This window comes from Dasypus novemcinctus, chromosome 4, assembly GCF_030445035.2.
Source record: "Dasypus novemcinctus isolate mDasNov1 chromosome 4, mDasNov1.1.hap2, whole genome shotgun sequence".
Classification (NCBI taxonomy): Eukaryota; Metazoa; Chordata; class Mammalia; order Cingulata; family Dasypodidae; genus Dasypus; species Dasypus novemcinctus.
The window spans coordinates 4,053,650-4,065,110 of record NC_080676.1 but is presented as its reverse complement, the minus strand read 5'-3'; the positions used below and the strand labels follow the sequence as shown (position 1 = coordinate 4,065,110).

The 11,461-nt window shown below is 48.5% G+C and overlaps 1 pseudogene; it reads right to left on the bottom strand.

Annotated features, from left to right (window-relative positions):
* Positions 1-452: 452 nt before the first annotated feature.
* On the bottom strand, positions 453-565 carry LOC111760170 (U6 spliceosomal RNA; annotated as a pseudogene).
* Positions 566-11,461: the final 10,896 nt, after the last annotated feature.

Genomic DNA, 11,461 nt, shown 5'->3' with positions numbered 1-11,461 from the left:
GTGGCATTTTTTCTAATCAGTTGAATGCCTTAAAAGGGAAGTGATTTCAGCATTCAGAGAGAATTTCCCAGCTCATCTCTGGACAGCTAACATCTCCTGGAAACTCATCAAGGACCTTCCTTGGACTTTCATCGTAGCCCCTGGTTTGCAGCCTGCCTGCAGAACCTGGACTTGTGCATCCCCACAATCACATGAGAGATTCTTATAAATCTCATACTATTTACAGACATCTCCTGTTGATTCTGTTTCCTAAAAGAACCCTGTCAAATACAATACCCATACCCAGCATGCATGTACCAGAAAGCTCCAGATCACATACCCCAGAATCCAGAAGCAAGGGGAGAGCACTATCCTGCAGTATGTGGCTCCTGTGTCATTTCTCTTAGATTCCCATACACAGGGCCAGGAATGAAAAGGATGGCACTGCTTACAATCCCCTAGTTTTGTTTTGTTTTTTATTGGAACGCTTCACAAATTTACATGTCATTCTTGTGTAGGGGCCATGCTAATCTTCTCTGTATCCTTCCAATTTTTTTTTTAGTATATGTGCTGCTGAAGCTAGCACGCAATCCCCTAGTTTTGCTTCTCATCCGTATGACTCAAAGCTCTGCTGATTTTTAAAATTACATACAGTAAAATCCTCTTTGTGGTGTACATTCAATGAGTTTTGACAAACAGAAAGTCATTTATCCACCACCATCATCACGATACTGAGTGTTTCATCACCCCAAATTTCCTTTATGCTGATCCTTTGTTCTACTAGATGTTTTGTTGTCCAAAGGAAGGATATTTCCTCTAGAGAACATAATAATGGTCATTTTGCACCACTAGGAAAACAGAGAAAAAAGCATCGGCTCCTATGACAGGCCCCGAGGAAGTAAAATTTGCTGCTACATGATGGATGAAGCAAGAAGTGACATTCTGCTTTCCCTCCATAACCACCCAGTCATTCTTGTAAGAATCTCTCAAGGCCAGAAGCTCCCTTGGACACCACAGTGGGTGGGTGATGACACCATGAATCAAAGTTTACAAAGTGTTGCGCTCTGCTCCCCTCCCAGCAGGCAGTGTGCTGGTCCCCAACATACACCCAGCGGGGCAGGGAAGACCTCACCATGTCAAATGTGCACACCGCCGCACATTTCCTGTACCAGTTGGGATGTTATCGGTGGTAAGCGGGTTCCAAGCACAAGAGTCTTAAACAATAAAGGACCTTATGGACCGTAATTACTGAAAAGTTCAGGCATCAGTCTGCCATGAGGCAGATTCAGAGTTCTATGGTTTCCTCAGGGCTCCAACCCATTTCTCTGTGATTCTCTTGGCTCTGGCTTTCTTGGGTCAGTTTGACCTCAGGCTAGTAATCCCTCATGTTAGCAAGAAGAAGTTGCAGCAGCTACAGACCTCAGGACTTCACACTGTACCATGCCCTGGAAGGCAGGGAGCACCTCTGCCCAGCAGCCTAATTGAACTGCTGAAACTCACTCTGCATTGCCATCTGCCATGCACCCACTACAGAAACCGTGAGGATCCTTGTGGCCCAGGACATCAGGGGAGCGGGTCAGCTTCATCCAGGCTGTGGAGCTGGCCTCAGTCCCAGCTTCCCTTGCACTCTAGGGATTCCCAAATGAACATAGATGCTGGGGAGACAGCAGTTACATGCTGTGACAGTTTGAGATTATTTTATGAATCCCCAAAAGAGAAAGATTATGTTTGTAAACACATCGATTCCTCTGGGTGTGATACCCTTTGATTGTATTAAATTCAGTGAGGAGTCTCTGATTAAATTTACTTGGTAAAACCAATTTAGGGCTTCTGATTGGGCTATGTCAGGTAGGCTTAACTCAGGCTGAGTCCGCACGCCATCCCCTCGGTGGGCTGCTGTAAGTGGACACTCATATAAGAAGTCACACAGAGCAGAAAACTTTGTCATTTTGATCCTGCTATGTGACAGAAAGGAGAAGGATCAAACAGTAAAGCCCTGGGGAGGGATGAGGCATTCGCCTGACAGTTTGCAGGTGACCTTGGAAAGAGAGCCGAGACCGATAGAGGAAGCCCTGAGAGACAAATCGAAGCAGGAGAGAGGACCGGAAGCCTGAAGGGAGAGAGAGATCTGGCAGGGATCACCTGCCATCTTGCTTCAACACGTGGCACCTGACTTTGGTGAGAAAGCACCTTGAGTTGGACTCTTTAGGGCCTTGTAACACTAAACTTTCACCCCAGATAAATACCCTTTATAAAAACCAACAGATTCATGGTACTTTGGCAGACTAATGCCTGTGCCCATTATGTTTTTCTGAGTACTTTTACACAAATGGTTACATGGAATTTTCATTAAAAATATAAAATAGGGGAAGCGGACTTGGCCCAATGGATAGGGTGCCCACCTTCCACATGGGAGGTCACGGTTCAAACCCCGGGCCTCCTTGACCCGTGTGGAGCTGGCCCATGCGCGGTGCTGACGCGCGCAAGGAGTGCCGTGCCACACAGGGGTGTCTCCCGCGTAGAGGAGCCCCACGTGCAAGGAGTGTGCCCCGTAAGGAGAGCCACCCAGCGTGAAAGGAAGTGCAGCCTGCCCAAGAATGGTGCCGCACACACAGAGAACTGACGCAGCAAGATGACCCAACAAAAAGAAACACAGATTCCCATGCCGCTGATAAGGATAAAAGCAGTCACAGAAGAACGTACAGTGAATGGACACAGAGAGCAGAAAACTGCGGCGGGCGGGGGAGGTCGGGCAATAAAAAATAAGTAAATCTTAAAAATATATATATATATATATATATATAAAATAAAACAATTTACAAATGAGAGGCTTCACAAGTGACAAGCTGGTAAGTAGTAGAGCCACTACGCAACCCAGGGTGTCCTGACTCCACTTTCCCACCACTAGTGGAGAAGCACAAGACTGGAAGGGGCAGGAGGGCTCCAGCTTTACCAGGAACTTGCATGCTGGAGTGCCAGCCCCTGCCGAGAGGAGGCCAGGCCTCCTCACCAGCCACCACAGAAGATCCTCTGGCCTCTTCCTCCACTCAGGGACCAGGGGCTGATGTGGGCCAGTGACTGGGGCTCCTCTTTGCACTCCTGCCATGATCAGTCTTTATAAACACCACAATGACAAAGCCTGCCACCCACCAAGAAACCAAAGACCTGAGAAGTGATGAAGGCCACTCAGCGTAATGCTTTCCTCTGGCTATGGGGCGGGTGGAAAAGGCCGTGGAAATAGGAAGACACGTGGGAGTGGGCTCGTTTGGCTTGGATGACAATAGAGGAAGGATGAAAGAACTGATGGTGTACCCTGAAGTGGCTCAGAGTCAGTCCCTCTTGGCTTCTGAGCCTCGGCGTCCTTTGAGAAGCTGGCAGAACCTCAGGCTGGGAAGGTAAGACCGTAGGCTCCTGGGCTCAGGACCCATTCTGCTCCCACTCTTTGAAGGCTGTGCTGTGGTGCAGAGCCACTTTCCAGCCTAGGAGAAGCTGGGCCTTCTTGGAGGAGCCCTGGCCGCCCAGCTGTGTGATCCGTGATCATCGGAGCTCTCATGAGGAGATCCAGCCTGGAGCTACTGGAGTCCACAGAACCTCCCCACACGCCACCCCAAGGAGACATAGGCACAGCTCGTGAGCCACTGTGTGCTCTGCAGTGTTGGCAGGAACACGAGGAACCAAAATGTGGGGGCCCTGAGATGAATAATGGGCCTCAAGTCTCCTGGCCATAGGCTGCCCTGTGCCTGGTCCACAGAATGAATGGAGCTTCTCCTTCTGGTGGCTCATACAGAGATGACAGCGGAGAGATGCCTGGATCTGGGGTGGGTGGAATTAAGGAAGCTGAGGGCAGCACTGTGTGTGTGTGTGCATGTGCTGTGTGTGCACACGTGTATAGGGGGTCGCGAAAGCTGGGAGGAAGGAAGGGAGGAGCAGGAGGAGCTGAGATGATGCCCACGGCCCAGAAGCAGAGGTCTCACGGCAGCCTCGGAAGAAGAAAAGAGGTTTCGAGCCCTGACAGCGGGAGATCTCTTGTTAGGCGGGTCTCAGAGAATGGGATATAAATCCCAGACTAGCAATCTAGTAATAGTGGCTTATATGTACCTGCCTTTCTTATAGGGCACACCTATGTCTACCAAGGCTTGGGTACTGGCAGCAGAAAGAATAGAAACTCTAGTCCTCCAGGCATTTCTCCTTAGCAAAACCGTTCACCCATAAAGATGACTCCCATTCATGTGCTTCATTCATTCATTCTTTCACCTTTCAGTACGTGGGACTGCTCTTCTCTGCCAGGCTCTCACTATAGTTAGATGACAACGGGTACGCCTGGCTTTCTAGAACCGCTCTGTCTGCTTAGGTGGCCACAGCAGGGTCTCACCTCTGGAAAAGGGACAGACAGGAATGAGGCTCCATGTCCGGGCCAGGGCTCCAGACATGCGATGGGGAAGAGGGCTCCCATGCCCCCTGGTGGGATGGGTCAGGGTTAGTCCTGAGCCAGGCAGGGTGAGGAAGGACCTGGAGTCCAGGGGGTGGGGATCTGTTGAGGAAGCACCAGAGATTTCTAGACCTGTGCCACGTTGTTTCCTCTTGGCAGTGAGGTTAGTGCCACGCTCTACAAGGCTCGGGCTGCAGTCAGGCCATGCACGCCCTTGAGCTGCTCCAGGCCCAGGGAGGAGGGGCTGACACAGACACTAGGCAGGTGGGGGCAGCCGGCTGGAAGGTCACGATATGGTGGTGTGCGCTGTCAGCCAGCTCCCGAGTATTGCCCGCTCAGGGCAAGAAGCAGAAACGGCTGGGCCAGGTCAATTGAAGATTGATTTACTTGACATGGCTGTGTTATATGTCTATTGGATTTCCACAGATGGCTGATCTTTGGTTGAGATCGCACGAGACAGAAGGAGAGTGACGAGATGGGCTGTCTGCTCAGAGCTGCTCCTGCCACCCTCCCTCATAGCTGGACGGTTTAACCCTCGCAGGCAGCAGGCCCAGGCCTCCAAGACTCAGGGACCCTGGCCAGCTCCACGCAGGGACTCTATAAGAAGCCTGGGGCCTGTGACTTGTTGGCTTGGGATTCCATCAAGCTGGTCGCGGTCCCGTGCCAAGTGTCCTGGATTATAAAACCAAGGCTATCACCCTCTTTTCTAGAAACATCCCCCTCCCTTTATCTTCACTTGGCCCTATGGATACCAGCCTCATCCCTATAGTGGAACTCCATCACCAGGGTCCAGTTCCTCCTGACTTATGACTGTGAGCTCCCAAGCCCTCCAGAAGCGTATCCTGCCCGAGTCTGGGGCCTGACATTTCGCATATTTTGCCTTGTTCCTTTTTTTTTTGTCCCCTCCTCCTTCCTGTCCCCTGCCTACAGGTTCATCCTATCCTTAGACCCAGCCACTGATAGCCCCTCAAGGCCATGCCTACCTACCAGCATCCCTGTGCTTCCAACCCAGCCCACATGCCCCACCTTCATGGAACGCATCCTCCCAGACCACACCTTGTAACACTGTACCCGCTGATTCTTCATCCTGGGATCTCCCAGGCCCTCGTGGTCTAGGTTCCTAGCTTCCAGGAGGTCAGTTCAATACAACCTTTTGGTCTCTTCCTACTATCCTGCTTGCTGGGAGAAGTCAGCAGGACCTCCTTCCACCACTGCCGGCTGCTCTGTCCTCTGTGCTTGTGCTGTGCCCTGGGTCTGTGGGTTGGGGCTGTCACCTCTGTAGGGTGAGGCCATCATTCTGCACAGTCTCCTGAGGTGCTGATTTATATAGGCCAAAGAGTGGGGAGGGGACGCCATTGCCCTCTCTTGAGGGCTCAAGATGGACCATATTTTATGCTAAGAGGCCTAAGCATGGGCTCCTGGATTCTATGGGGGAACTTGGATGGTGCCCACCAGGCTACCCACTAGACACAGACCAGCCACTAGAAAGGGTGGCAGCAATGAGCTCTAGAAAGTTGGCTCTGTTTTGTAGTCAATCACCTAATTCCATGTTATAAACATTTACAGAGCACCTACTGTATTAAAACCAATGAAGACAATCCTGGCTGCGGGGAGGGGGTTGGTGGTATCCTGAATGTTAAGCGAAGTCTTTTCCAACTTTTGTAGCTGGATCTAGCCAACCAAGGGACGATTCAAGGATTCTCTTTGGGCTGGCATGTGAAAGAAGAAGACTGTACAACCTAATAAACCCAGCAGTGGTGGCAGCAGCCATTAGTGAGACCCCAAAAGGGAATCAGAGTTCTTGGGGAGGGGGAGAATCTGATCAACTGGTCCTCCTCTCTCCCCAACTTGATGCACCCTCTCTAGGAGGCTGGCAGGGAATGGTTATGAGCTGGGGCTTTGGAAGCAGGCACACTGGGTTACAGACCCACCTCCATTACTCACTAGGCATATGATCTTGGGCAATTTACTTAATCTCGCTGTTCCTTAGTTTCCTCACTTGTAAAGTAGAAATTCTAATGCTTATATCACAGGATTATTACAGCAATTAATTGAGATAATGTATGCAAAACACTTAGCACATTGCCTGACACATAATAAATTCTCAATAAATGGGATCTATTAAATTGAATCTATTTCCAACCTTGGGTGACTGAGGTTTGGTTTTATACAGGAAGGAGATGGTTCCCTTTTACTATCCTGCTTAAACCAACCATCTGTTGACTGATGCTTTGAAGTACACCCGTTCCCAGGGCCTGGGGCCTGGGCCTGGCGAATCCACTGCTGGCCTCCCTTTCACCACCTGGGCTCCAGCTGGAAGATGTCACCAACCCAGCCAGAGGAACCACCTCCTCCTCTGTGGTCTCGATTCCTTAAATGTCTTGATAGTGCATTTAAACTCCTGTAGCAGTCATATGGATTAAAGAAGAGCTTTGTCAACTTCCTGTTAAGGAAAACAATCATGTGGAGAGGGTGGTTGAGAGAGACACAATAAAATACAATCCCAGGAAAACGGTGGGAACATAAGGCCGACACCCATCTCCCTCCCCTTTCTCAACAAAGAGTTCGACTTTGGATCTCCAGCTTCATTTGCTTTATTCATCCAAGTTGCTCCTTGTGCGATATCGCACTCAATACTAATTAGCTGTGCATGTGAACTAACATTTTCACACCTCTCTTCTTTTATCCAAATTAAGCATTTAATTGTCTCGTAAGTGTGTTTGTAAAATAATCAAAGGAAGAGAGGATGGTGAAAGGCCAGAGAGGTCTGGAGAAGGGACTCAAAGTCGAAAATTGGAGCTGTGCCTTGGGGCTTTGGTGAGGCCTGCAAGGTGAGTGTGTGTCCACCACCAAGATTTAAGCTGGACTTCCGCTTGGTCAACAGGCAGTCACTCCCACACAAGCTCAGCTCACAACTCCTTCAGGCTGAATTACGCATCAGTCAATTGAGGATTACTCTCCTTCTCTGCTTTCTTTAAACTTTTCTCCCCCACATCTTTCTCCTTCTCCTTCCGGAAATAAATTGAACAGAAGGTTTTCATGTTATGTCCCATGATTTTCTCATGCTTCGCATTCATTCATTAAACAAATGTTCATCAGATGTCTACTCTGTTCCAAGGATACTAGTTATATCAAAGTGCTCGGTTTTACCATACTGAGCACAGGAAAGAATACCACATGTGCTCAAGAAATACCTTCAGTTAATTTCCTTAATGCCCCTGTGCTCTGATCTTGAGACAAAAGATAACCAATTCTCAGATGATAATGGAAAAGGAGCGTTCCCCCCCCCCCCCATAAATATGTCTAATGTTACAAGGGGTGGTTACTTACCACGTACCATGGGCCAGGCCCTGTGCAAGTTAGTTTCACACTGCCATTCTCCTGTCTCCTTCTTGGCCCTTCCTTGCCCTCCCCTTTCATCCAGAGACTCAGTCATTCAACAAGTATGGTGCCCTGAGCCAGACACTGGGATTACAAAATGAACAAGCTCCACCCAGTCAAAAGATGGGCGTGTGGATGACAGGCCACCTAATCCAAACTCCAGGGCAAAGCAGAGCGCTGCGCCTGAGGCTGGCTGCTTCCTGGTTTCCCGTCTCTGTCCTTCGCAGCAGCCTGTGGGGAGGTGCCGGGGAAGTGGGGAAGTGCAGGAAATGACTGAGGAAGGTGCGGCCTTTCAAGTTAACAGACTTCTTACTCCAGCACCTTGGATAGCACCATGGAAAGGCATTACTCTTGAGTTCTAATTCTGCAAGGCATCTCTCTAGCCATGTTCAACTGGACCAAGTTCTACCTTTCCAAGCTTCAGTTTCTCCCTAGCAAAGAAGCCTGACAGGGGAGGAAAAAGCTCTGGGCTGAGAAGGAAGGAGATGGTTCTGTCATTGAGGAGAGAGAGCTTGTCTTAGGATAAGAGAAGTAGGATATCACTAGAGAGAGGATCTCTCTTCTGGTCCCCACAGCCCAGCCCCTCTAACTTCTGAATATCCCTTCCCTGGCTGGCCCTGAGGGTACTGCCCCTTTCAGAGCTTGGGCTGTGGTTGAAGCCCCCCTACTCACCCATGAGGCAGCTCCCCTCTTTCTTTTGTCCTTCAGAAGTCGCCTAAGTACCCTCGGAGTACTCAGTTTCCAAGAAGAACTGGTATAGGAAATCTGTGCTCTTCCTTTCCCACAGATCCACAGCTGTTCCTGCTCAGTGGGTGGAGAGCTGGGCCTCGCCACTTGAGGAGAGCAGAGAACTTAGGTGCCACTGGCTTCTGCCAGCAGGAGGATGGGAAGTCTACATCCCACTGAAGGCCATGCCCAGATCCTTCTTGGCCACATGGTGAGCAAAAATCTGTCACTGAAGTCTGCTGCCTTGGCACTCTACGGGCTGCAGGTTCATGGAGAGACCAAGAGCCAGGAAACTGGATTTAGAAAGAGTGTCACTCCAGGCATGCTTGCAGTCTGGCACCGAGAAGGACTCCGAGGCAGAGCAGTCCAGCCTCGAGGCTTCTGACATGCCACCAGGGCAGAAGAGAGCCCCCGCGAGGTCCCAGGGTGGCATGGCCAGTATCGTGGGGTCTTCCAGGCTCCTTCTACACAGCATTCAGAAGGCTTGTTTCTTCTTGATGTGTTTCCTTGGAAGACTCCCTTCAAGCTGCCACTCCGTGTTGGAGACATTCAATCCCAGCGTTCCTTTGGCTGTGCTGAAGGGTGTCAGCTCTGTTGCTGTGGTAACTGGCCGCGCCAGTGATGTTGGTTTACAGACGCCTGGAGCTAGAGGAGATTCACAGGACCTGCGAGAAAGTTCTTCCTTATGCTGATGGAAAGTTTGCCTCCCTAGAATGTCTACCCATTAGTCTGACTTCTGAAGATGCAGAGACTCAGGCTTCTCCTTTGTGTGACAGTCTTTTAAGTATTTAAAGGTATTTAAGAGTCGCTTCGTATCTTATCCAGGCAAATTGCCCCTTGTCTCTCCAGGGACTCTTTCTAAAGCACCCTTTATCCTCCTATTTTCATTAGATGTCTACAATTTGCCACTCAAGGTGTGGTTCATGGATTGCCTGGGATCTTGCTAGAAATGCAGAACCTCATGCCCCATTCTAGACCTTCTGAGTTAGGATCTGCATTTTAATAGCATCTCCAAGTGACTTAAATACACTTTAAAGTTTGAGAAGCACTAGTTTATGCGTCTTCGTAGAAAATGTGTCTATACATATATACATACATATTACACACACATATGTACATACAAACACACACATGTGTGTGTAACCTCTATGTCCAGTAATAGAAGAGGGATTAACTAAATGATGACATATCCAGGCTTTGAGGCATTATGCATTATGCATAGAAACTATATAAAACCTGGAGAAGTGCTACTGCTAATAGCTAGCATTTAAAGAGAACAGGCCAGCCTCTGTTCCAACCACACTGCAGTGATTACCTCCTCGAATCTTCATGATAACCTCACGAAGTAGGTAACATTGTTATTCCCATTTTAAGAAGCAGTGAATGAAGTTCCAGAGAGGGTGAGTAACTCACCCAAGATGACCCAGCTAAAGACCAGTTTAATACCAGGACCTACGTGTTTAACCACAGTTAAAGGTCTGATGATGAAAACACAGCCACGCAATTGTGTACATGCTGTGACTGCAACTATAAGGGTATACAGAGCATTCCGTTGGTACATGCTGTCACAGTGTGGTGTTGTAATAAAAATAATTTTAAAAAAACAACTTGTCTCAAGCTGAGCACAGTTTTATCCAGCCCCAACAGTTTTTCTATCACCTCCAATACATTATCTTTCCATTTAAACAATGCTTACAATGTAAAAATAATAAATGCAAATAGTAAAAAAAAAATCATCTATAGGAAGGGGTATAAAATGAAAAGTAAAGAACTCCCTCTCCAAGACCCTTCCTCCCTTTGAAACTATTAGTAGATTCTTACATATCTTTCCAAAAATGTGTTCTGCATTTAAAAGAATGAACACACACTCTCACACGCACACACACTTAGATACATATATAATATACTCAGGCTCCAAACTCTTCGCATGGATGCATCTGTTACAGCAGTCTTGTGATTGGCTCCTGTTTTATTTATGATAAATTGGAACACCAGATCTTTCTCTTAGGAAGTGTTATTAAGTTTTCATCTCTCCATCTTGTGCAGTTTTTTTTCTCACCTAAATGTAAGATATTTGATGTCTTCTCACTGAGTTTCATGTAGTTGGTCGTGTTCTAGCATTCCAGTGAATTAAATCTTTTTTACTTCTTAGTCCAAAGTGTAGAAGCTTTCTCCTCAATATCTAATAAGAATGCCCTGATTTTCCAGGTCTAGAGGAAACAAGTGCAGGCCACGGGGCAGAGCCATGAAGCAAAAAAAATATATACGAAAATGCAGGGTTTATTTTCACTGTTTGATTTTCTATAATTTCTAAGTGTTCAATAACAAGCATGGGTTAATTTTGCTATTAAAAAAGAAATAAAAGTCCTTGTTCTGTAAATTGGTGTTGTTTCCAGCTCTTCACTACCTCCCTGAAATAGCTCATGTATGCATTCCCAGCAGAGTAAGCCGTGTAGCCGTGCCTGAGCCACCAGCGATGGGCTCGGGTGTGTGGGTCATTGGCCAGGAGGATTGGTAGATGTGATCTGAGCAGAGGCTGTAACTGTATCTGTGTGGTGTGGCAGGGCCACCTGAGTTCTGCTCTCCACCATCCACCATGCTCTAGGGAGATGCTGGCCCCAGAAGGGAGAATGCTTGCGGCAGATCTGAACTCGGCCCATAGCCTCAGGTAGAAGATCTCCCATTCCCCTCAACGCCCAGACCCCTGAGTGAAGAAAGTAAATGTAATTCAGGAGGTGTTTTTAGTACATCTTAGTGACAGTAATAGCCGACTAGACATGCTCCAGGCTTGATGCTTCCCACCACCATCCACGCAGCTATGCTCCCTGGGCCCTGCCCACGGTTACTCAACTCTCCCAGCCTCCCAGCGCCATCACCTACCTGGCAGGCCAGGAAGCAGGAGCCATGATTTCTGGCTGCACTGACCCACACTCCTCTCCAACATTC